This window comes from Eleutherodactylus coqui, chromosome 2 (assembly GCF_035609145.1).
Source record: "Eleutherodactylus coqui strain aEleCoq1 chromosome 2, aEleCoq1.hap1, whole genome shotgun sequence".
In the NCBI taxonomy this organism is placed as follows: domain Eukaryota; kingdom Metazoa; phylum Chordata; class Amphibia; order Anura; family Eleutherodactylidae; genus Eleutherodactylus; species Eleutherodactylus coqui.
Window position 1 is genome coordinate 31,351,037 of NC_089838.1, and position 27,231 is coordinate 31,378,267.

The window sequence follows — 27,231 nt, forward strand, 5'->3', positions numbered from 1 at the left end:
GGGGGTACCTTCAACTCGCATGTAGGGAAGAATGGTGGAGGAAGAGCAGTTCCCGACTACCTGTGTGACAGACACCGTGGCAGAGTGAGTCCCGAGAGAGAGAGAGAGAGAGAGAGCATGAGCAAGAGAAGGTGCATACAGCCAGGTCTAGTGCAGAGGTACTATGTGATTATTTTTCTTACATGGCCATCCTGAAGTCTGGGATCACCACGTAGAGGTACACCCATTTGTTTGCACATCCGGCTGTCCTGAAGTCTGGGATCACCAGGTGGAGGTACACCCATTTTTTTTTCACATCCAGCCGTCCTGGAGTCTGGGATCACCAGGTGGAGGTACTCCTAAGTCCACGTCTTTACCTGCACTGCCAATTCTGTGTAAACTGTAACATCTTCTGGAACAAATTTTAAGTAAAGTGTTGCCACACCCTGACGTTTCCCAGGGACCTGAGGTACGTTACTTCATCTGCGGCTCCATCATTTACCGCTGAGGGTCATACCGGTAGATAACGGAATGGTGGCGTCACCCATGACATCTGCTATCCTGTTCTCCAGTTTATTGGGCATCCCTATCCTAAGGGTGCCTGGAAGAGGCCCAGCGCTGCTCTGGCCAAGGCTACGTGTGTCTCTCCGGGAGGGAGCCTGGTAAGTGCCACCGTGACAACTGACCACTCTACCCTCCCAGCTCCTCAACGTGTGCCTACGGGACGCTGCAATCTAAGTTAGCAGGTTTGAGGGAGCAGAGCTAAAGATTCCAGGGCTGTGGAAAAATCCCCACATCAGCAGTACAGAACAGAAAGGCAGCAGAACTTAACCCCACTACCTTTATGACTGGACTTAAAAAACTGGATTGCAAAGTACTTGAACATTCATCATCTGGATGCTGTTGGACTGATAAGTTAACTGTTACCCTTCCTGTCTCCCTGCAAACTCTTCTACTGAGGGTATCACACTACACTAAGTCATCACACCAGCCCTCACCATAAACCCCCTATCTTTCATAATAGTGCAACCAGGTGGGAGATATACCCTAATGGCCACTGTGAATATCACCTCCCATTCTGGCTCACTACAATTTCATGGTCACCCATTCATTTGAATTTTGTATTACATTTATTTTGCAGTAACTGCAGCAGGAGTGATATGTTATCTCTGAGGGTTTCCTCTACTGGACCCTTGGTGATAAGCTGATTGCCAGAAGATGTCTATTGGGAAAAGTAGTTGTTCAGACTGCGGGCTCAGTCACACAGGCGTTTGTACGCGCAAATTTTTAAACGCATAACTGATGCGTTCACAAATTTGCATGACCAAAGCGGGCAGCACGGCAGAAAAAATGCTGCTAGCAGCGTTTATCCACACAAAAGGGCTCAGTCACACTAGCGTTTTGACGCTCAAAAAGAGCGTTGCCCGCTATCCTCTGCCACAGCTGTCACAGAGGAGCGCAATGTTCTCCCATTGAATTCAGTGGAGCCGGCAATACAGCCGGCTCCTTTGAAAGCAATGGACTGCCGGCAAGCGCTGTAGTGACTTTCGGGGAAGGGCTTCAAATATAAGCCCTTCCCTGAAAAACAATCCATAAATGTGTAAAAATAAAAAAATATATATATACTCACCTCTCTGCAGCTGCTGGGGCTCAGCTGCGTCCAGCCGACTCTTCTCCCTGCACTGCTCTCAGTAGTATTCAGCAGGCGGGGATTTAAAATCCCTGCCTGCTGAATGGGCTGCCTCTGATTGGCTGAGAGCAGGGACCAATCAGAGGCAGCTCTCAGCTGTCATTCAATAGCTGAGAGCTGCCTCTGATTGGTCATAGTGCTCAGCCAATCAGAGGCAGCCCGTTCAGCAGCCGGGGATTTTAAATTCCCGCCTGCTGAATACTATTGAGAGCAGTGCAGCCAACAGAAGTTTCAATATAACCGAAGTGATGATCATTTTTGACTCACGCTCTTTTACATTGAGAAAAAAAGACATACATATTAAAGTTGTGGAAATGTACAGCTTTATGTTTCCATATGCTTCCTGCTGACTATAATGTAAAAAATAAGTATCCAGCATGCACTTTTTGCGGAATAGAGAAGAGTGATATTCTACACTTTTATATCCCACAAAAAATGCACCCAAATTTATAGGGGTTGTCCAAATGTTAACTATTGATGGGCTATCCTCAGGATAAGTCGTCAATAGTAAATTGGTGGCATCTGCTGCCTAGGACTGATCAGCTGCTTGCCAGGCCAGTATGCTTATGCACTGAGCTGAATTCTGCAGGAAGCAGATAGCTTCTTTCCCACTGTTGTAGCTAAGCTTGGTATTGAAAGCAAAATTCCCATTCATTTCAATGGGAACTTCGCCTGCAATACCAAGCCTGGCCACTACATTAGAATGGAGCTGTCTGCTTCCTGCAGAATTCATTTCAGTACACAAGTAAATTGACTCAGCGAACAGCTTATCGGCAGTGGGCCCAGGCAACAAACCCCTGCCAATATACTATTAATGACATCCTGAGGATAATCCATCAATAATTTACAATCAGACAACTCCTTTAAGGGAGGTCAAATGTAATCAAAGGTTTGCACTTCTACATTTGACCAATTTTCATCTATTGGTGCATCAATCAATATGTTTTCATACATTTTTTTGCATTAGAGCAACCCTCCGGTTTTGGACAAACAAAGATGTGGGCACCGCTTGGCTGACTACTTAATGCACATGTTCACTAGAATGCATCATTACTATAAGGCTGGTTTCACACAGGCAATTGCGATTTTGCCGTGAGAAAATTGCGGCAAAATCGCGTCTTTTTCCCGCGATTTTTGAGCCTCAGTGCGGCTTTTTCTTCCAAAAACATTGCTTCCACTTGCGATTTTCTTGTGCTTTTTTTGATAGATTTGGATGCGATTTTTAGCGTGAAAGTCACTAGGACTTTCTAATGTTAAATACTCATCGCAACGAACGAAAATCGTAAGTTAGTGCTTTGCGATGTGATGAAAAAAGGACACATAGGGTAACATGGGAGATAAAAAAATGCAAAACGCAAGAAATAAGGACATGTCGTGATTTTTTTTTCCTCGCAACATCGCATGAGTGAAAACATCTCAATGGTGAAGGAACCATTGAAAATCAATGGTTTCATAAATCTGCTTTCTAGCTCACTCTTGCATCATGCAAAAATCGCACAATTTTCTCGGCCGTGTGAAACATTCCTAAGACACTACAGGCTGATTTGATTGACCAATGCTGCTTATGTCAGCAGCACGCAACACCATTGACAACAAGTGTGATGTCGTAGTACGATCTCCGTGTTGTGCTGTTACAGCGAACTGAAGTTGGCAGAAGGGTAGCTCGAGTGGTTACGCCAATTCTAATTGTGTCACGATAGTGGCTACTCTGCCTAGCGATGGTGACTCATACAGCAGGTGGATTGCAATTAAGTTCTCCGAAAACTCAACAATCAGTGGTTCGTGTATTGTCTGACGTGACGCCAGTGCCTCTTAGTGTTATGCGACGAGGAAATAAAGAGTCCAGTAGCCACCACCATGACACAAAGACAAAACATGGGTATACATACACACATATATACACATAGACAAACATATACACCAAAGGACATCCTATCTAGTGTACATCCAGCAACCTGACTGGCAGATTTGGCTTTCTTATTCAGAAGTAGTGGCAGAGAAAGGGAACTGCCGTCACGTCTCATTCTGCATATCAGTCTCAGAGCCCCCCTTCATGCGAGGCTGTATATTCCTAGGATATAAGATTAATTCACGTTAGTCATCACGTTGGGTTTCATATAAAGACGCAGCCGACACAAGCAATGCATAACTAGCAATTCTACAATGTATGTTACCGCTGCACAGTTATAGAATAAAATATTAGCCATCTTTTATAGCAGACATTACATAGTGAGAGTAAATAAACCTTATATGCCCGCTTATATGGCTGTGTATCACATTGTTTAGATGCTGCATATAAAGTTTAATATCAACTGCCATCTATTGTAGCCTTTCATATTAATTTAATAGGAAGAAATTCAAAGGAAATAAGTGCTGCCTCCTCTCCGCTAAAAAGTAATTACCCTAATACACTTTGCATCTTTTAGAGCTCTGGAAACCGTTCTTTTTTCTTCAGGAGGTTCGTAGCTTCAAAATCCTTCATATTTCCATCTGGCTCCAAATTATATTATCATTCATTAAGCTCATGAATCAAAACTTTAAGGCCTCAGACGGTGCAATCTTTCACAGATTTGTGTCTTTTGCTGTTGGATTGGAATATGTTGTGCGCTGACATTAGAGCCGCAGTCACAAGCAAGCGCGCCTGTTACATCGACCAAAGGACGGAGATTTATAATTGCCTGACTCAAGATTTACCAATTCACTGGAGGAATCTATTCTCCGGGTTTCAGATTTTACTTTGGTGAATATATGAGAATAAAAGCTCGTTGATTTCCCTAATGAACACTCATTGTTAAAAAAATCAAGTACCCGAAAAAGGTTGTTGGAATCAAATGAAAGTTTCTGTGTGTGATTGTAACATTGATATAAGTAAGTGATTACAATATCAGAGCAAAAGGAGAATTTATTGTGGTCCCTTGTAGGGAGGCTCTAGTACCCTGTTGTACCGTCTCTAGCTTGGATACAAGATGTGATACAGGTGGACATGGAGGCTCTAGTACCCTGTTGTACCTCCTCTAGCTTGGATTTAAGATATGATATGGGTGGGCATGGAGGCTTTAGTACCCTTCTGTTGTACCGCTTCTAGGTTGGATGCAAGATGTGATACAGACGGGCATGGAGGCTCTAGTACCTGTTGTACCGTCTCTAGCTTGGATACAAGATGTGATACAGGTGGACATGGATGCTCTAGTACCCTGTTGTACCTCCTCTAGCTTGGATTTAAGATATGATATGGGCGGGCATGGAGGCTTTAGTACCCTTCTGTTGTACCGCTTCTAGGTTGGATGCAAGATGTGATACAGACGGGCATGGAGGCTCTAGTACCCTGTTGTACTGCCTCTAGCTTGGATACAAGATGTGATACAGGCAGGCATGGAGGCTCTAGTACCCTGTTGTATTGCCTCTAGCTTGGATACAAGATGTGATATGGGGAGCATAGAGGCTCTAGTACCCTGTTGTACCGCCTCTAGCTTTGATGCAAGATGTGATACAGGTGGGCATGGAGGCTCTACTACCCTGTTGTACTGCCTCTAGCTTGGATTCAAGATAGGATACGGGCGGGCATGGAAGCTCTAGTACCTTGTTGGCCTGCCTCTAGCTTGGATTCAAGATATGAAACGGGTGGGCATGGAGGCATACAGGTTCTATATGGTAACCTGCGGCAAATCGTTTGTGTTTACTCTTCCTGTACTCTTCCTCCACAAGAGCAAACAGAATATCAATCATTGGTGGCTTAGTTGTTAGCATTACTGCCTTGTCGTGTTGGAGTTCTAGGTTCAAATCTGGCCAAGGACAACAACTGGATAGAGTTTTTATGTTCCATTTGTGTTAATTTTGGCTGGTATTCATCTCGTCTGGGGAAGAACAAACAAGTATAGTGGCTCAGTTCTTAGTGCTGCTGCTTTGCAGTACTGAAGCTCGCAATACCACCAGTGCCACCTATTGGCTATGGCATCTGTTGAAAATCAATAATCCAAAAATATTTAGGCCTTAATTTAGATTTTAATATTGTCTTGGTTTTGCCAACATTAACACAAATGCAATTTTTTCAGTTAGTAAACATAAAGAGGTCAATTGGTATACATGGATAGATGATCAAGTCAAGCATCCCTTCATCCTTGGACCAACTATGTGTCACTAGACAATGTTTAGTACTGGTATTTGTAACCTGTTGATCGTGTTGGCCCAATCGCGAAACACATAGTTTATCTAAACCGTGAATAAACCGGGCGGATTGGTGTGGGTAAACGGGGCGGTTTGGTGAAATTGTTTCAGTCTGACAAGGTTTCTTTCTGAAAGATGATGGAGACAAGAATCATTGCTTTCTCATCTGCATGGCTGGCTTTAGCTATGTGTGCCTCTGTGATCGCACAGATCGACGGCCACCAGCTTTGTGCAGCAGCGTCTTCTGAAGCTACATAAATCATCCACCTCCTTTTTTAGTCTCCGCCCCTCTGATATTTTGACCTGCCACAGTCAGTCAATTGGCCCCCCCGTAACATAATTGCTTAGTTCTTCTATTGCATTTATGTTCTGAGCTTGGTTCTGGTATTGTATCTATGTACTGAGCTTGATTTCGGGGCTGTATTTATGTTATGAGTTTGGATCTGGGACTGTAGTTATGAACTTAGTTCTGGTATTTTTTACTCACTAAGCTGTTGTGGTATGGGCATGCTGCTTTCTGCTCTAAGCAGAATACAGAACTGCCGGAGCCGGAGACCAGGGGACATAGGCAGAGGCAGACATGAGGGGGTTAATGGGGAGGGAGGGGTTAATGTTTAGATTTTGCTAGAAAGAGGGGAGGAGTTGGAGAAGAGAGCCAAGAAGGGGGAGGGAGGAGTCAATTAGGGTGGGAAAGACTCACTTGCAGCGAAACAGCAAAGAGTCCCGCCCGCCCACCCTGAGAAGCGGGGTTGGGGGGGAACCCTTTGTCATGGCAGCCTGGGGGGTGGAGGGGTCCCTTGGAGCCAGCAGAAAGGGGTAGTAGGGGGGTAGCAGGGAATGGATAGCTTCCTTCCCCTCTTTGAAGTGGTTTATTTTAGGACTGTCGTCTCTGGGTTTCGCAGGGCAGGGCCCTGCGGAGTTGGTAGTTGTGGCTAGCCTGGTTATGGCTAGCCGGCCTCGGGGTCCGGATGCGGCGACCTGGGGCGAGGTGATGAGTGGTGGGCCCTGACTGGCGGGGGGGGGGGGGGGGCAATCGTAGGAAAATAGTGTCGCCCTAGTCGGAATTGCGACGGGTGACAGGTTCAACTATTTTCCCGGTGGTTGGTGGTGAGGTAACAGTCAGTTTAATTGGTAGGGCTCCAGGGATCTCTCCCCAGGGGTAGTTCGGTGGGGGTTGGAATTGTTATTTGTTGTGTTAATTTATGTTTGTAAATAAACGTGGCTGCTGTGGCCATAATTAATCCAAACCCAGGGCTCCTTCCCATGGACGGATTTCCGCCGCGTTGCCCGCAGCTATTAGGTTCTATTGAACCGTGAAATCACCCGTCCTCACCCGCAGCATGCTCTATTTGCCGCGGGTGTATGCGCGGACGGCTTCCATTGCAGTCAATGGAAGCCTGTCCGTCACGCTATCTTCCACTGTAGCACAGCAGAAGATAGCGTGAAACCGCTTCCCCGCCCACCACCAGCCACGTCATATGACGCCGAAGCATCATGCGGGACGGAATACGCCAGATCCGCAGGTAAGTATGGGGTCTCTGGGGGGCGCCGTGACGGGCTCCGCCGCGGAATTCCGCGGTGGAGCCCGTCACGGCCGTGTGCAGCCGGCCTTAGAGAGTTTGTGTTTATTTGGGGGAAAGGTCAAGGTTAGGTCACAGTAGCAACGACTCCATGATACCCGGGTCAAGTGCAGACTGCTTATTAGTGTCACATATATAGTTTTTTCTTATCATGGGGTGCCATCGAACTCAAGGCCGGAACTGTACATCTCCATTGTACTGTCTGTAAATACAGACATTCCCTAGAAATAGTAGAATTTGGCAAATGTCCATTATGTGCAAAATAATCTAATATTTTTTTAGATGCTGGGTGTACTTCTGCAGATCTACCAACACTGGGGGGTTGGGAGAGAATGTTTGCAGCCTGTGACCTTCTCTTCCAGGACACTTTCTGCAGACTTTAAAGGACTTTTAAAAGTAACTTCAGATTACTGTCTTTTTTGTCATCTAGAGACTTTGTCACAATATTTGAGACAGAAGACAAGATGATTTCCATATACATGATATTTTTAGTGCAATGTATGAGATATTCCACTGTTATTTGCATCCATTTTTCTCCATATATTTGAATAATTCGCACTATGAAATCGGAGATTTGTTAACAATGTCAGCTTAACTGTTGTGAGTTTATATATATAACAATATGTAAATGGTGCCAAATATCAACTAGGTTCGTTTGAATAAAGGACAATGGAAGAGATTTAAGTTTTAGGTCACCCAATTTGAAAATATAATTTCCCTGTTACTTGAATTGTAGGAAAGAAAGCTGAATTTACAAAATGTCTTGGAATATTCAAGAGGGAAAAAATGTAAGTCTATATCCGTCTCATCTCTAGAAAAAGACATTGAAAAAAACATTACAGTTTTCTAGCCGATTCCCAAAAATCATTTATATAATTATACCGTTCGTAGAGTTGAATGCAAACTGCTAAGAATCCTAAAACAACCTTTCTGTTTTCTTAAAGGGGTTGTCCCGCGCCGAAACGGTTTTTTTTTTTTTTTCAACACCCCCCCCCCCCCCCGTTCGGCGCGAGACAACCCCGATGCAGGGGTTAAAAAAGATCACCGGACAGCGCTTACCTTAATCCCCGTGCTCCGGTGACTTCTTACTTACCCGGTGAAGATGGCCGCCGGCATCTTCTCCCTCCGTGGACCGCAGGGCTTCTGTGCGGTCCATTGCCGATTCCAGCCTCCTGATTGGCTGGAATCGGTACGTGACGGGGCGGAGCTACACGGAGCTACACGGAGCCCCATTGAGAAGATAAGAAGACCCGGACTGCGCAAGCGCGTCTAATTTGGCTATTAGACGGCGAAAATTAGACGGCAACCATGGAGACGAGGATGCCAGCAACGAAGCAGGTAAGTGAAAAACTTTTTATAACTTCTGTATGGCTCATAATTAATGCACAATGTACATTACAAAGTGCATTAATATGGCCATACAGAAGTGTATAGACCCACTTGCTGCCGCGGGACAACCCCTTTAAGCCAGAAGATGCTCACAAACGGGCTTTGAATAAATCATCCTCTTCATGGTCCCTCATCAGTGTTTTCGGAAGGAAATAGCTCAACTAGTTTTGAGTGAACCAAACCAGTAGAGGTCTCTTTTGTGGATTGACCATTGCTAAAACTTCAGTTCAGCATGATCCCAAACCAAGCTTTTAGCAAAGTTTTACCCGAAACAGGGTTTTACTGGTTTGGCTTGCTCAAAAATAGTCCTGGGCACCACTGTATAACAATGTCTATGAGCCATAAATGTCCTGCTTGACATTCTTATAGTGCTATATAGGGCTTTTATGGCTATTAAACAGTGTGACACACCAGTTTTAGGGGGTTTGGTAAGTTTTCGATATGGTTTGAACTAATTTAGGCTAAACTGAACTTTTTGCAAAAGTTTGATGAACTGGCTGGACTGAACTTTTCAAAAATTTGCTCACCACTATTTCAACGATGCAAGATACCTACTATGGAGATTCATACTCTATTAAATACTATAGCATGACTAGCACTAGGGACTAACTGATCCTAATAGTCTGCCTTTTACCCTTGTATGGTTATTCAAAATGTGTTGACCCAACGAGCATGTATTATTTGCACGCAGTACTCCATGGCTTATGGTTCCTGCCTACACATGGTCTGAGAATGGTCGTTAATTGGTCAAATCTGGAAAGAGTTCACCACTTAGAATTAAGTTTCGCTTTTTAGACGACTGCTTAGAGGAGATTAGCCTCTTAGATTAAAGGGGCTTTCAGGGACTAAAATATTGATGAGCCTTAAGATAGGTCATTGATATCAGATTGGTGGGGAGCCAACTCCCAAGTGTTTGAAGAGGCAGTGGCTTCTGAGAACTCTTCTGATGGGCCTGTGATGGGATTGAGCTGTGAATACAATGTACTGCCATTGTTCAATGTATGGTGCTGCGCCTGGTGTACAATGAAGAGGCCCAGCAATCACCCGAGTATCACATCCTTTTCAAACAGTTGATCAATATGGGTGCCACCAGTCAAAGCCTCCCTCATTGACTTGATATCCTGAAGATAAGACATTAATATGTAAGTCCCAGAAAACCCTTTAAGTTGAAGATCTGATTCTGACCAGATATGGCAAGAAATTTCAGCACCTACTTATATTCTATGATAGAAAGGCTGTACTCTTCAATTGGAAGCTCCTCCAAGAAACCTCAAAAGAACTCTAATGGTACTCCAAATGTTTTTGGTAAGACAAGGGATCGATAGGTCCATAGCCCGGTTATGATGGAGCAGCCAGTTGCTATTCTGTTTGGGGTGTGTGAATAGGTTGACTCTTAGTAAAATATCATTGACCCCATAGTTCATTTGTTTAAAAATACTGTTTAATATCAACTATACATATTTTTACATGATATCTCCACAAAGAAAGAAAACTGCTGTACAACAAAGACTCATTCATCATCGACAATACAAACATATAAGAACGTAAGCTGTCAATAATCTTTCATTAATTTCAGCTCAATTTTTATGAAACATTTCCAGAAAAATAAAGGGGACATAATCCCTACTGATACATTGGGAATAATATTCTTGTAATTAATACCAATAGTGATGGAGAGAACAAACCACGTTTTACATTTCTGCATGCTTACAATTTGGGTCATGATGACAATATTTGCATTTCTGCATTTACTCTAATGAAATAAGAACTGATTTGATATTTTCCCTAAGCTCATGTAATAATGAGTGGGATTCATAACTAGGTTTCAGAATAGGGTGCAAAATTAAAAATGATTTTGGAAGCCCGAGTGGTTAGTGGCATTATCTCCCAGACTGCCATTTTAATGTATTCTATGACTATTGAATTTAGTATGGATTCATTAATTGTGGTCACTTAGAGGGCTTTTCTGAGACTAACATATTGATGACCTATCCTCACGATAGATCATCAATATTAGATCAGCGGGGGCCTGCCACTTGAGTCCCCCATTGTCTAAAATGGCTGTGGTGCTCGGGTGAGTGCTGCGTCCTCATTGCTGCATACCAGACACAACGCACAGTTGTCGAATGCAACTGAGTTGCTCTTATGTCATAAGGCCAACGAATATAATATCACAGGCCTGAGAATAAGTCACAGATCTCACTGGAGCCCCGTGTCCTCTTCAATCTGCTGCTTGGCGGGTATCCTAAGCATATCTGCAGTGATGATGTATTGTCCCTGCTGGACAGTGCATTGAATTAAATAAGGTTAGCACTTCAACAATGAGGCTTTTTGCAATGACATGTTGAATGGAGATGTCACTGCTACAACCATGTCAATAAAGTCTGACAATGGACTGAAAAATGATTGCAGTTGGAGCAGTGGAGAGGGGTTGAAATTTGTGTAAGCCATTTCAGATGCCTGGAAAACAACTTTAATTAGATGAATAATAAAAATTAAGCAAACGTACAAAATATTAAAATCGATTTATCTTTGAGGATTTAGGCCAACCATAGACATGAGCCAACATAATACTCCATTCATCACTCTTAGCACATATTTTGATCAAAGTATGCGTGCCCATCTGCTATGCCCAGGTAAACCTTGTTCGATGGGTGCTTAGCTCTAAAAGACAGCTCTCTTGAGACCAAAGGCCTCCAACTACCTCTGGGAAAGCTGTATACCTAGCTATATACTTTAATTAAGTCACTTGGGACAGATCGGTGAATGGAGTACAAGTGAGGGCAGCCCCACCAATGCAATGCATGCAAAAAATACAGGTCAGCAGTTCCAACAAATAAATTAAATGTATTGGAGATGCCCTTTGATGCCTACTTAAAGCTACAATGCAGATGAGATAAAAAGTCGGCCAAACCACTGATTTTTGTCGATGCACAGGGAATGTCATCTTGGTACAATCTCTTTAAAGTGCATTAGTACAGAAATTAAGCCATGACAGTCTGTTCAAAAACATAAATATACTGTACAGTATTAAGGCAGTTCACAGAAAGACCTGCAGAGGGCGTGAAAACAGGCGTTCTGTGTGCTAATCAACAGGAACAGCTGGTGTGTGTCTAGAAAAGTTAAAAGCTCCAGATACATTCAGTCCCCTGCTGAAAGCCAGAGAGAGAGGCTGTGGTGGTAGCAACATCAGGGACTGGGAGTCTGATGTCCAGCACGGACCAGATTGGGCCCGTCATGTGTCTGGCAGGGGAGGATGACCCTTAGACATCCCGGGTGTGGAATAGTAACGGGGACCCTGCGGGTTGTGAACCCGAAAAATCGCATTATATTCCAGTATGTTGATGCCATAAAACTGTTTGCGGTGTGTAAAATAAAACTGGTGGAAGCCAGAGTTGAAGTAATCCGGTGGCCCTGAGCCTTTATACGTGTGGTGCCAACCATCTTAAGAGGAGAAAATAGCGATCCTGTGAGCGAGTTACCCCCAGGGTGCCACAGTACATATAGAAGTAATTATGTAACAAGTAAATTATCAGATGTGCATGAGTGCTTAGGCTTGTATTTCTGTTACTGCAGTCACTGCAGCCATGGATTATGTGTACCTTCACATGTAATTTATTTGTTGGAACTACTGACTTTTCCTCTTTTTCTAACATTTACCATCTAGGGCCTTATATACACAAAAATCCTCAAGCAAATCTACGGAAATCAGTAGCATCATCCATACATTTCCATTTTGTTTAGTATGATTATGTATCATATTTTACTTGTTACTTAATTATTTCTATATGTACAATATATTTATCTTTTTGAACACTGAGCGTTATGGCTTCATTTTTGTACTAACTTTAATGGGGTTGTGCCAAGGTGGTATTCCCCACACCGCAATTTGAAAGTGAGTAGGTTACACATTCTTACTAGGCTTGAAATGCATTGCCGTTACATCCACTTTTGTGTACCGTATATATTGTTTGTACTATCTAATAAGTTATTTGGATAAAGATTGCCTGCCATCACCTTCCTCCATTACGTTTGGCTGACCTGGACTTGGGAAGGGGGGGGGGGGGGGGGGGGGGGAAGAGTTAGCATTTTTCCAAACCTTCCCCAGTAAAATAAGTTCTTTTTCATATAACCCCATTCAATTAGCGCAATGATTTTTTATTTCTGTCTTATTGACTACTATCATATTCCCTACTTGCACATTTGAATGTCATAGATAAAGGTCTTTAATGGGAGACCTATTAAAGACCCTTCTCTATGGTCAGAATGGAGAACTTCTCTGTAAGAGCGGCTCCGATCTGGGCAGACATTGTGTTGTACTTGTAATTACAAGACAGCTAATGATGTGAATGGCTGTCCTAAAATACTATATTTCCCCTGCAGTCGCAGCTACAGAAGAAAAGTCCCTCTGGCCACAGCTTTCCCTGGCAATATCAGCTGTTTTCCAGGGTTTGCAAAGAATGGGACCTAGGGCATTCAGCTGATTGCTGAATGCAGGAAAACAGGGCGATCAGCGGTTCAACCAGGTTCCCACATTCTAATAAGGGTTGTGCATGTTGGCACATCCCCTTTAATATATAACCCCTCCCTTAGTAGTCATAACGCTTTAACTTTTACTATTAATTTACTTTATACAAGCTTAGGTTTTATAGGAGGATAATCTGCTGCCGTGGTAGTCTAAGACAGTGAACCGGCTAGTGTTTGCATACCTGATGGTGTAGGTCAGCTGAAGGTTTTATAAGGATACCAAGAGCAGGTGCGGTACTGGTGTGGCATTGAGCCAAAACCTACTTATTGGTATCGGTGAAGGGATCAATATCACCATGATAATGGGTGGGGCTTTCTTGGAACTTGGGACCAGTGAGGGGTTCAGTACCTGAACAATGCTAAGCAGAAATTTTTGAGGACCTGGTAGCATGAAGGCTCTGACCGCTTGGCTCATGTAGATCCAGTTTCTCCATCCTCAGTTTTACAGCTGTATACCGTGCATGGAACCATCGGTTGCAGGGTTAGGGTGGGGTCATGCTGGATGTCAGTACAGGCTGTTTCTACTCTGTCCTGTGGTTTGCAAACAAACTTTACTTGAATAATAAAAACATAATTTCTTACAGTTCTCCCCGATTTACTGGCAGCAATGTACATGAAGGTAGACAATTCTCCTCTCACACTTTGCTGCCCCATTCTCCATTGCACAGTTTCAGACTTTCCCTTGCAGTTCTCCAAGTCATCACTCTATAGCAGTTTCTTTAATAGGCCCTCTAACACTGGGCAGTTATTCCTTCTCAGTCCAGGGAACCCCAGTGTTCCCCTGCAGCTCCTACTACTCTTCTTTGGTCTGGCAACAGGCTGCTCCTCTTCCTGCCCAGACAGCAGTCCATCCTGCTGCATATTGTGCCTTAGGGACACCTGGCCAGCGCTCAAAGCTCACTTTCCTCCAGCTTCTGCAGCACCATTTTCCATCACGCTAAAGTCACTGCTATCTGTGCCCTCCTGATGGCTTCAATCTGCCTTTTTATAGTCACCAAAGCTTTTGGGCTTCCTCAGGGGTGGGGCTTAGCCCTGTTTGCTCTGAGGGCTGTTCCTCGGGCAGTGAAGTCAGGGAGCAGGGCTCCCTGTCTGGCTCTTCATGGTCCCAGACTCTTCTCTCCATTGTCTTACCCATCCTTAGAAAGGACATTACCATGCAGATGAAGACGAAATTCTATTTACTCAAGCTCCTCATTGGATATTACTACTATTCTTTTATTCATCACCTTCCTTTTATAGGCTTCTACCAAGATATTACTTCTAGGCAGTGACTTTAGATGGAGGAACATTCGAGTTTCATGGCAGCATATTCTGTACTTTTCTTTTGTTCCCCTCAAAGCTGAACTTTGCATTGTCTCAGTAATGTTCTCATACTGTATGATTCACCACAGCACCCAGCGTACAATTTTTCTAGCAGGTGCACACCTTGCCGAAAAGGCTTCATTAAATCAAACATTAAAACAGAGCATGCTTTAGTTGTCTGAGTTTAATTAATTGTCCGTTTTGAGGTGGAGTGTGTCTGCTGAAGTGACTTTGATTAAACAACACAGAATAAGATTGATCACATTAAAGAACAAATGCAATTTTAGTTCTGCACTGCTCACTTTTTGTCCTTTAAAGGCAGAAATATTCATAAATAGCAGCGGTTCATTTGGACAGGTAGTCTATTCTCCCTGAGTTTTATAACATTTTATGAAAAACAGCAGAGCCGAAAATGAATGGTTTAACTGTAACTATACAGGGGCCATTTAACGGGCTTGTTGTTTGCCCAAGTGCAGAACAATACTGAGTGTTCCATCATGATTAATAGTTTCCTTGTCAGCTCCCTTTAATTTGAAACTTGCTATTTGCTTCTGTTTCTTTGTTGGAGACTCAGGTACTTTCGTGTGACATACACATTGGCAGTCTATTCATACTCTGTTGGAAAGTAATAACACAGTGTCCTTTCTTGTTCCTTGGATAGGACAATTATACATACCTTTAGTTCTGTCTTAAAGGAAAGTGTTCTTTTTCTGTTCTTTTTAGATAGACTTCATTGCTTGATATCAAGAATATATTTCATTAAAAATGAATCCAGCCTATTAAAAAGAAATACATATGCTTGTTTATAAAGTTAGTTATGATTGATAAGGGACTTCATCATGGGGCACTCACCATTGTGCTTAAATGTAGCAGATCTTGTGGCCTACAAAGAACAGATACTTCTGCATCTATAGAACTATGTAATCCATATGGATGTAGTATAATTACATAGACAATTAATCAGCATTAAAGGGGCTCCTTTGGTAACAGATTCTAAATATTAAAGCAAATCTCGTGCGGTGGATTATTTGGTCCAGGAGCAACAGCAACTAGGAGTCTCTACCATTAAAGGAGGTGTCCAAATGAGAAAATAGTGGCTATCCTTGCAGAATGAGAAATGGTATATAAAACAACTTGGTCATCCTGGTATCAGTACTCGTTCACTATGCACCTATCTTTTCTCCTTAGGGAGAGCACCTAGATGGTGAGTGAGGAGACTCAAAAGGCCATTCATGCTCCTCTGGGTAATATGCAAATAAGGGGGATGGAATAATACCTCCACAGTGCCACCTATTGGAATGCAGCATTCCTTCAAGCCAAAGTCGCCAGACTCCTACTGTACACTGATGAGGGGCAAATACCCTGAAACAGCTGTCTGTGCATGGAGTCTGGCTTTGCTTTTAATTCCCAGTCATTGTTACCAGGCTTGTATAAAGAGTCTGACTTTGGCTTGAAGGAATGCTGCCTTCCAATAGGTGGCACTGTGGAGGAATTATTCCATCTCCCTTAGGGAACCCAACAGCTAGATCTTTGAGCCTCCCAGGAAATTCTAGTTCACCTTCAAGTATATCCTCCTCTCTCCCAAAAAATGTATGAAGTACATTCTAACGGAGCTACTCTACTGTACTCTTAACAGTAGAGTACAGTAGAGTTTACTTTGCCTTTTTAACTCAGGTGCACCGATATGAAAAACTGCAAGCACAGCCCAACTCCCTTCACCCTATGATTTTTCCCTTATGTGTTTTCCCCACCTGGTATGTAATTCTGGGCATTTTGCTCAACATTGTAACCCCCTGACTATTTAAATGAATGTAATGTTGAAAGTCATTATTAATAGGCTTTGACCTTTCCAAAAATTATTAAAACATTTTGTTAAATGAATCAGTTGTCCAGGCAGGTGGAATCTTTACCCAGACCTGTGGTCTTGGATCCTCCACTTCCGCCCCTGTTCTGACATGGGGCACGTGGTATGGCTCTTTGTGCCTGTCACCTTGTTGCAGGGGGCTGGAAGTTCTGCCTATATCAATAACTAAGCTAGCTTCTTTCTCTGTCCCTATTGGTCATGACAAAAAAGGGGTCTGGCTTAGTTATTAATTGCAGCGAACGGGATGTTTGAGCATCAGCTAAGGTTCACGGTGACTACAAATCCTGACTCCCAAACCACTCCGATACAAGTCAAAAGGAGAAAATAGATGATGGTGGTGGTACTATGTGACGCCAGTCCGCAGCAGGCCGGAATGAGGGGCAACCAGATATTTGTGCTCTCACCCAGTTGTACTACAAACAAAGCTTTTGGTTTTCGGGGGTGGAGTCCCTTTCCCTGGAGGGTGGTGTAGTATGTGGCGTAGTGCAGGTGTTCCCTGGTGAGAAGGAGCTCAAGGAGTTGGGGTAAAACAGGTAAAACTTCTATTTATTTGTAGTTTCAGGAATATACAACAACACCCAATACAGGTCCACTTCCTGTCCACAGCAATCAGGAGTTGGTGACTGGAGCTACAGCCCTCAAAACTATGAGTTGTATCACATACTTGTGATATCGCTCTCTCTACTTGTGTTGTATCTGGCACCTTCTCTCAGATGTGGGAATGAATATATCTCTAACTGTGCTGTTTTCCAGTTTTCTTTTATAATCTTCTTTCTTTCTTTTTCCTTATGCTAATCTTTATTATTCTTTCCTACAGTACTAACTAATCTATCTCTAACTCACTGAAATTGCTTCTCTCCTCTTCTTCTCTGTTAGACTGAGGCTGATCTTTCTGGAAACTGGGTGGAGTTATTTATAGGTTCAAGGTCCTCCCCTGAGCATAGAGCTCAGGGGCAAGACAGGTGCCTAATCTACCCACTAATTGGGACTGACCAAAACCAGTATAAGACCAGGGAAAATTAAAGAAACATACACACATTAAAATAAACTGTTTGCATTATTCAAGTAGACCTAAATATTTAAAGAAACCATGTACACTCTTTATTTAATGACAACTCTGTATCACTACATTAAGATGAGCGGAACAGCCAGCCCCCTCTCCTAATGTGACAGGTACAGAGATAGTCCTCACCATGTGACCCAGTATCGGAACCGAGCTAGAAGTGGTGGTTATGACACTGCAGGTCCATGTAAGGATTCCATCTGCCTGGACAACACCTGTTTGTTTTCCCAAATTTGGAAAAGAGTAAATTGAGCAGAACAGAAATGTTAAAGATATGTTCTCACATGGTGTAAATATTGCAGATATTCCATGTAGAATTTCCACACAGAAATCTTTAGCACATGCGGCACAAGCAATGGGGACAAGATTTTAACAAATCGTGTCCACATGGTATAAAAAAAATCCACGTAGAATGTACAACGGAATTGACATGTAGTGCGGATTTTAATTTCACAGCATGTCAACTGTTTCCAGTGGATTTTCATCACAGATTTCATGCAGATTGACAGCAAATCAATCCTGTAGGAATCTATATATATAAAGACAAGGCCCTCACTGACTCACTGACTGACTGACTGACTCACTGACTGACTCACTGACTCGCCAAACGTTCTCCAACTTCCCGATGTCGTAGAAACATGAATTTTGGCACAAGCATAGATTGTCTCCAAAATAGGAAAAGTAATTGTGTCCCAACTCGATTATTCAATTCTAGTGCAAAAGAATTAGCATCGAAATTTAACGTACATAATCTAAATCTCTCCCTTCCCAATGTCATAGAAACTTAAAATTTGGCACGGGCATTGAATATGTCATAAATAGGAAAAGTTAATAGGTTCCAACTTGATTATTCAATTCTATGTGCAAAAGAATTAGCGTCCAAATTTTACGTACGGAATCTAATTATCTCACTTTCCGGTGTCGTAGAAACTCGAAATTTGGCACGAGCATTGATTATGTCATAAATAGGAAAAGCTAATGGGTCCTAACTAGAGATGAGCGAGCGCACTCATCCAAGCTTGATGCTCGTTCGAGCATTAGGGTGTTCGAGATGCTCGTTACTCGAGACGAGCACCACGCGGCACTCGACTCCATTACATTTTCTTCCCTGAGAAATTTGCGCCCTTTTATGGCCAATAGAAACACAGGGAAGGCATTACAACTTCCTCCTGTGACGTTCCAGCCCTATCCCACCCCCTGCAGTGAGTGGCTGCCGAGATCAAGTGAACCCCGAGTATTTAAATCTGCCCCGCCCGCGGCTCACCACAGACACACGCTAAGAGAGATCAGGGAAAGTGCTGTTGAGCCTGCTGCTGCTATTATTCAATTCTATGCGCAAAAGAATTAGCGCCCAAATTTTACATACGGAATCTAATTCTCTCACTTTCTGGTGTCATAGAAACGTGAAATTTGGCACGAGCATTGATTATGTCATAAATAGGGAAAGCTAATGGGTCCCAACTGGATTATTCAATTCTATGCGCAAAAGAATTAGCATCCAAATTTTACGTACGGAATGTATTTTTCTCACTTTCTGGTGTCATAGAAACGTGAAATTTGGCACGAGAATTGATTATGTCATAAATAGGAAAAGCTAATGGGTCCCAACTCGATTATTCAATTCTATGCGCAAAAGAATTAGCGTCCAAATTTTACGTACGGAATGTAATTTTCTCACTTTCCGGTGTCATAGAAACGTGAAATTTGGCACGAGCATTGATTATGTCATAAATAGGAAAAGTTAATGGGTTCCAACTCGATTATTTAATTCTAGCGCAAAAGAATTAGCGTCGAAATTTTACGTACATAATCTAACTTTTCATTGTCATAGAAACATGAAATTTGCCATAAGCATTGAATATGTCATAAATAGGAAAAGTTAATGGTTCCCAACTCAATTATTCAATTCTAGCGCAAAAGAACTAGCGTCCAAATTTTACATACGGAATCTAATTCTCTCACCTCTTGGTGTCATAGAAACATGAAATTTGGAACGGGCATTGATTATGTCATAAATAGGAAAAGTTAATGGGTCCCACCTCGATTGTTCAATTCTAAGCGCAAAAGAATTAGTGTCCACATTTTACCTACAAAATCTAATTCTCTCACTTCCCGATGTCATAGAAACATGAAATTTGGCACGGGCATTGTTATGTCATAAATAGGAAAAGTTAATGGGTCCCAACTTGATTATTCAATTCTAAGTGCAAAAGAATTAGCGTCCAAATTTTACATATGGAATCTAATTCTCTCACTTCCTGATGTCATTTTATATAAAGGAAACGTCGCATGGTTACCTCCCCGTGGTGTTTCCTGGGTAATGCAGAGAACTATGCAAAATGATGAACATATGTTTTTCCGGTATCTCTAAAGTAAGCCCGACTTCATAAGATTTTCCGTGTGAATACCAGATAAACACCAGTACCAAATTAACTCGGGCGAAGCTGGGTATATCAGCTAGTATACAATAAAGGGGTTGTCCCGGGGCACAAAACACATGACCATTGCCCTTCTAAAAAGTAAACTGCTACACATCATAGGAAACTGCTTCTCCCTTCTGTATGTCTGGGTGCACCAATGGTCATGTGGTGGAGTGGGGCCTGCCGTTCTGGTGGATCAACGGTTGTGTGTGTGAAAGTGGCTGGACAACATACTATTGAGATAGGTGTTAAAGCATCCAAAACAGGTCTGGAGGGAAAAAAGGAGGATGCCGACACATATGTTAGAGGTAGCTGAGTCACATGACACATGACAGCTTTCTCAAAAACTACTGGGGTCATGTTTTTTGTGTCCAACCATTGAAACATGTATTGTAGTTCAGAGTAGTATATTACTACTCTAAAGTATTCAAGTGTGAAATCACATGTGATTCCTTGCACAGAACTTGTGTTGGTGATTTGCATTTTGAGAACTGCGGTCTTCATACCAGATTTTTGCCTTGCGGACCTGCACAATAATCCACTTCAAAAATTTGAGGCTGAGCCTCAGAATTCTGCAACAGATTTGCATGCTGATCCGCTCCTAGATTTAGCTCTATTCAAGAATCACATTACGGAATTTCAAACCAATTCTTTTTGTCAAACGATGAAGATTTTAAAATCTGCAAGACAGTGTCTACATACTAAGGGTGAAGTCACACGAACGTACACTACCGTTCAAAAGTTTGGGGTCACATTGAAATGTCCTTATTTTTGAAGGAAAAGCACTGTACTTTTCAATGAAGATAACTTTAACCCCTTAATGACATGGCCTATTTTGGCGTTGAGGACCAAGCGATTTTTTGGTATTTTTCCATCTCCATTTTTCAAAAGCCATAACTTTTTCATTTTTCCGTGGACGCGGCCGTGTAAGGGCTTGTTTTTTGCGTGGCGATCTGTAGTTTTTATCGGTGCCACTTTTGGGTATATAGACAATATCGTAAATTTTTTTTTTTTTTTTTAGTGATAACAGGGAGAGAAAACGCATCAATTCTGCCATAGATTTTTTTTTTTTTTTTTTTACAGCGTTAATCATGCAGCATAAATGACACACTAAAATTTTTCTGCGGGTCGGTACGGTAACAACGATACCAAAATTGTTATATTTTTTTTAGGTTTTTACACTTTTTTGCAATAAAACCCCCTTTTTTTGGAAATCTTTTTTTTTTTTCTATAGCTGCATTCAAAGTCCTGTAACTTTTTTATTTTTCTATGTACGGAGCTCTTTAAGGGCTTATTTTTTGCGAGACGAGCTGTAGTTTTTATTGGTACCATTTTGGGAAATGTACGGCTTTTTTGATCACTTTTATTGCATTTTTTGTGAGGCAAAATGCTAAAAATTAGCATTTTGCCTCTGTTTTTTAGCGTTTTTTTTAACGCTTTTTGTCGTACAAAATAAAAAGCGTGTTCAACTTTTTGTACACGTCGTTACGGACGCGTCAATACCCAATATGTGGGGTTTTAGTTTTTTTTTTCCCTTTTTTTATGCTAATATTAGAAAAAGCATAAAAAAAGGGGTTTTTTACATTTTTTTTTTTACATTTTTCTTTTTTTTACACTTTTCTTTTCTTTTTTTTATACTATTTGAGTCCCTCTGAGGGACTTACATCAATGTGCCTATGATCGCTGTCATAAGGCATGGCAGAGCTACTGCTCTGCCATGCCTTATCGCTTGTACAGCGATTATAGGCACAGGCAATACAGGACGCCAGTGTCTGGCGTCCTGTTGCCATGGTGACAGGCCGGGCTCTCGCGATAACATCGCGAGTTCCGGCCGGAGACACACAGGGATCGCGATCCCTCTGTGAACTCTTTCCCTGCCGCGATCTACTTAGATCGCGGCAGGGAAGGGGTTAACAGCGGCGGGCGCATCTCCGATGTCCCCCCGCTGTTGGAGCGGGACGCCGGCTGTGACTGACAGCCGGCTCCCGCTGCGGGATAGCGCGGGATCACATGTGATCCCGTGCTATCTCCAGGACGTACCAGGTACGTCATGTTGCGGGAAGTACCAGGCTGCCATGACGTACCAGGTACGTCCAGGAGCGGGAAGGGGTTAAACTAGTCCTAACTTTAAACAAATGCACTCTATACATTGCTAATGTGGTAAATGACTATTCTAGCTGCAAATGTCTGGTTTTTTGTGCAATATCTACAAAGGTGAATAGAGGCCCATTTCCAGCAACTATCACTCCAGGGTTCTAATGGTACAATGTGTTTGCTCATTGGCTCAGAAGGCTAATTGATGATTAGAAAACCCTTGTGCAATCATGTTCACACATCTGAAAACAGTCTAGCTCGTTACAGAAGCTACAAAACTGACCTTCCTGTGAGCAGATTGAGTTTCTGGAGCATCACATTTGTGGGGTCAATTAAACGCTCAAAATGGCCAGAAAAAGAGAACTTTCATCTGAAACTCGACAGTCTATTCTTGTTCTTAGAAATGAAGGCTATTCCATGCGAGAAATTGCTAAGAAATTGAAGATTTCCTACAACGGTGTGTACTACTCCCTTCAGAGGACAGCACAAACAGGCTCTAACCAGAGTAGAAAAAGAAGTGGGAGGCCGCGTTGCACAACTAAGCAAGAAGATAAGCACATTAGAGTCTCTAGTTTGAGAAACAGACGCCTCACAGGTACCCAACTGGCATCTACATTAAATAGTACCCGCAAAACACCAGTGTCAACATCTACAGTGAAGAGGCGGCTGCGGGATTTTGGGCTTCAGGGCAGAGTGGCAAAGAAAAAGCCATATCTGAGACTGGCCAATAAAAGAAAAAGATTAAGATGGGCAAAAGAACACAGACATTGGACAGAGGAAGACTGGAAAAAAGTGTTGAGGACGGATGAATCCAAGTTTGAGGTGTTTGGATCACAAAGAAGAACGTTTGTGAGACGCAGAACAAATGAAAAGATGCTGGAAGAATGCCTGACGCCATCTGTTAAGCATGGTGGAGGTAATGTGATGGTCTGGGGTTGCTTTGGTGCTGGTAAGGTGGGAGATTTGTACAGGGTAAAAGGGATTCTGAATAAGGAAGGCTATCACTCCATTTTGCAACGCCATGCCATACCCAGTGGACAGCGCTTGATTGGAACCAATTTCATCCTACAACAGGACAATGACCCTAAACACACCTCCAAATTGTGCAAGAACTATTTACAGCAGAAGCAGGCAGCTGGTATTCTATCGGTAATGGAGTGGCCAGCGCAGTCACCAGATCTGAACCCCATTGAGCTGTTGTGGGAGCAGCTTGACCGTATGGTACACCAGAAGTGCCCATCCAACCAATCCAACTTGTGGGAGATGCTTCTAGAAGCGTGGTGTGCAATTTCACAAGCTTACCTCAACAAATTAACAGCTAGAATGTCAAAGGTGTGCAATGCTGTAATTGCTGCAAAAGGAGGATTCTTTGACGAAAGCAAAGTTTGATGTAAAAACAATGTTATTTCAAATACAAATCATTATTTCTAACCTTGTCAATGTCTTGACTCTATTTTCTATTCATTTCACAACGCATGGTGGTGAATAAGTGTGACTTTTCATGGAAAACACAAAATTGTTTGGGTGACCCCAAACTTTTGAACGGTAGTGTATATCGGCTCGGTTTTCACGCCGAGCCGATATACGTTGTCCTCGTGTACAGGGGGTGGAGGATGGAAGAGCCAGGAGCAGGAACTGAGCTCCCGACCCCCTCTCTGCCTCCTCTCCGCCCCTCTGCACTATTTGCAATGGGAAGAGGCGGGGTGGGGCGGGGCTAAGTGGGGTGAATTAGCCCCGCCCCCACCCACCTCTCCCCATTGCAAGTAGGGCAGAGGGGCGGAGAGGAGGCAGAGAGGGGGGCGGGAGCTCAGTTCCTGCTCCTGGCTCTTCCATCCTCCACCCCCTGCACACGAGGACAACGTATATCTGCTCGGCGTGAAAACCGAGCCAATATACGTTCGTGTGACTTCACCCTAACATAGTATGCTAGGCTGAATGAAGACAATGTCCATATAGTTTAGCCTGTTTCCACCCCCCTTTGTTGATCCAGAGGAAGTAAAAAAAAACAATGAGGCAGAAGTCAATTTAGCTCCTTTTGAAAAAAAATTCCTTCCCGACTCCATAATGGCAGTCAGAATAATCCCTGGATCAATGTTTGAATTCTACCTAACTCTAAGACCTGGATCAACAACCCTGCTGGTCACCTAATGTCTATATCCTGCAATATCATAGTGCTCTAAAAAGACATCTAGTCCCCTCTAAAACTCCTTTACCAATTATGCTGTCATCACATTCTCAGGCAGAGAGTTCCACAGTCTCACTGCTCTTACAGTAATGTTGGTGATGAAACCTGCTTTCCTCTAGATGTAGAGGATGCCCTCTTGTTACTGACGCAGTCCTGGGTATAAACAGATCATGGGAGACATCCTTGTATTGTCCCCTCGTGTATTTATACATAGTTATTTGGTCACCCCTTAGCCGTCTTTTTTCCAGGGTAAATAATCACAATTTTGATAGCCTCTCTGGGTATTCCAGTCCTACCATTCTATTTATTAATTTAGTTGCCCTTTTTTGACCCCATCAAGCACTGCAACATCTTTCCCGAACACTGGTGTCCAGAACTGTACACAGTATTCCATGTGAGGCCTGACAAGTGCCTTATATAGCGGTAGAATAATGTTCTCGTCCCTCACCCCTATACCTCTATTAATGCACCCAAGACTTTATTAGCTTTTGCAGCAGCTGACTGGCATTGACTGCTCCAATTAAGTCTATAGTCAACTAGTACCCCCAGGTCTTTTTTCATCTCACTTTTCCCTAGCAGGACCTCATTTAGTGGTGAAGGCATCCGTTTCTCCTGCCCATGTGCATAACCTTACATTTATCAATATTGAACTTCATTTGCCATTTTTTAACCCAAACCCCCACTTATCCTAGTCTGTTTGTAGCTGTACATTGTCCTCGTTTGTATTAATTACCTTGTATAATTTCATATCATCTGCAAATATCGATATTTTACTGTGCAGTCCCTGTATCAGGTCATTAATAAATATATTGAACAGAATGGGGTCCGTCTTCAAGGCGGACAGCAATTTTTGGAAGGCTGTACTGTAGGTAGAGGAGTAGGTGTGACTGGTCATAAGCCCAATCACATGGGCTTACGATGTAAGGCACTAACAGTATAATGGTAATGTTATGAGTGGGGACCACATACTGATCGACTCAGTTAAGATGCTTCAAAACTTTTAATGAACCGTTCAAAAGTGCACACCAAGCATTCTCACCAACAGCACCATTCTCGTAGGGTGGATGGCACTGCACAAAGCTAGCAGTGTTCCTCTGATGCTCAATTCATTTTGCTCAGTGTACTCCACCAAGTGTTGCTCCCTCATAGGGGGTTCAACATATTTCCATCTGAGACAGAACTTCAACCTTTAATCCTATAGACTGGATACAAAGGCAGAATCTCCATAGCAACTTGCTAACATCCACTTCCTATGTCTCTTTCAGCGTATACTACCCAACAGGCTGTAGTTGTTCTGCTCTTTCATACTCTTTTGCTACTCTCGCAAGAGGAATGCCTTCAGCTCCAGAATGCACGCTCCAATAACAAGTGCTGTAATCATCCCGAACATAAGGATAACATAAAACATTATAACTAGAGATGAGCGAGTATACTCGCTAAAGGCAATTGCTCAAGCGAGCATTGCCTTTAGCGAGTACCTGTCCGCTCGAGACGAAAGGTACGGGTGCCGGCGCGGGGGAGCGGTGAGTAGTGGCAGTCAGCAGGACGAAGCGGGGTTGGGGGGGGAGAGGGAGAGAGAGATCTCCCCTCCGTTCCGCCCCGCTCTCCCCCGCAGCTCCCTGCCTGCCGCCGGCACCCGAACCTTTTGTCTCGAGCGGGCAGGTACTCGCTAAAGGCAATGCTCGCTCAAGCAATTGCCTTTAGCGAGTATACTCGCTCATCTCTAATTATAACTGGAGAAGCAGTCCAGAAAGGAAGGAGAAGCATGGGGAAACCGCTCTACGGATGCAATAAATATAAGGTAGCTCAAAATCAATGCAAAGTACTGTAAGTGATGCAATGTATCTACAAATAAATTGGCTTTTTACTTGGACTATACACGGGCATCTAAATTGACCCATTCTGGGCTTATCAGGGAAAGTGCCCTTGATTACCTGATACATGCTTCCCCTAAAAGCATTTTGTAGGTCTTTTTCTTTCCTTGTCCCTCTCCTTTTGGGTTACTCCAGCTGTGAACCTTCTTTTCCTCCTGAATAGTATTGGGAGGTCTGGCCTGGGCATCCTTCGGTTGTTGGGTTACTTTAGGGTTTGGCCCTTCTTTTAGCCACTTATTATTTAGCACCCCTTCCTCCCTGGAGTCTTCCTGATGCTGCGAGGTCTCAGGGACATTTTGTCCTGACCTTGTTCCTTACAGTCCACTGTTTGATAATTACGCCTATTCTCCGCAGTACTGGTCTAGCCATGCACTGTCTTTTTGCTCTAATTTACATGTACAAGAACATAACACAGGTTCTTATTTTTTAGCCGTCTAAAGAATAATGGTTTGTTGTTGGCAATTTCTGAAATTCAAAATATTCTTTCCCTGCAAACTAAAGAGAAAAAGGAAATCAAATTGAACCCACAAGACATGATTAGACAACTACATTAAAGTTATTGCTTTACTTTATTGAGGTTACCTTGATGTGGTTGTCAAGCTTATCTTATTTTATTCAACGCGGAACTCATCTTGAATGAAATATTAGAAATCTGAATAAGCAGATAAGATAGACAAGATTGCCATTTATGTAGAATACGGTTTTATGGTTTATTTTTTGACTGAAATGATTATGAAGGGACTTTTTAATATATGTACGTAGACAGTTCTCACTTCTTATATCCTATATACACATATGTCTTTACAACTCAGGGTTTCTTTAGCCTACCCAGGGCCTATATTATTCTAAGGTCAGTTTCACACAAGCATTACACCTATGTAGAGGCATAACTTGAAGCTCCTGGGCCCCAATGCAAAACCTGGAATGGGGCCCCCAACTGTAATGCTTTATTCATAGTACTGGGCTCCCTATATGGAGAAGATAGGCCTTATGGGCCCCTAAGACTCCTGGGCCCGGGTGCAACCGCATCCCCTGCACCCTCTATAGTTACGCCCCTGCACCTATGCCTTTGAATGAATACTGAAGATGTTAATGCTTCA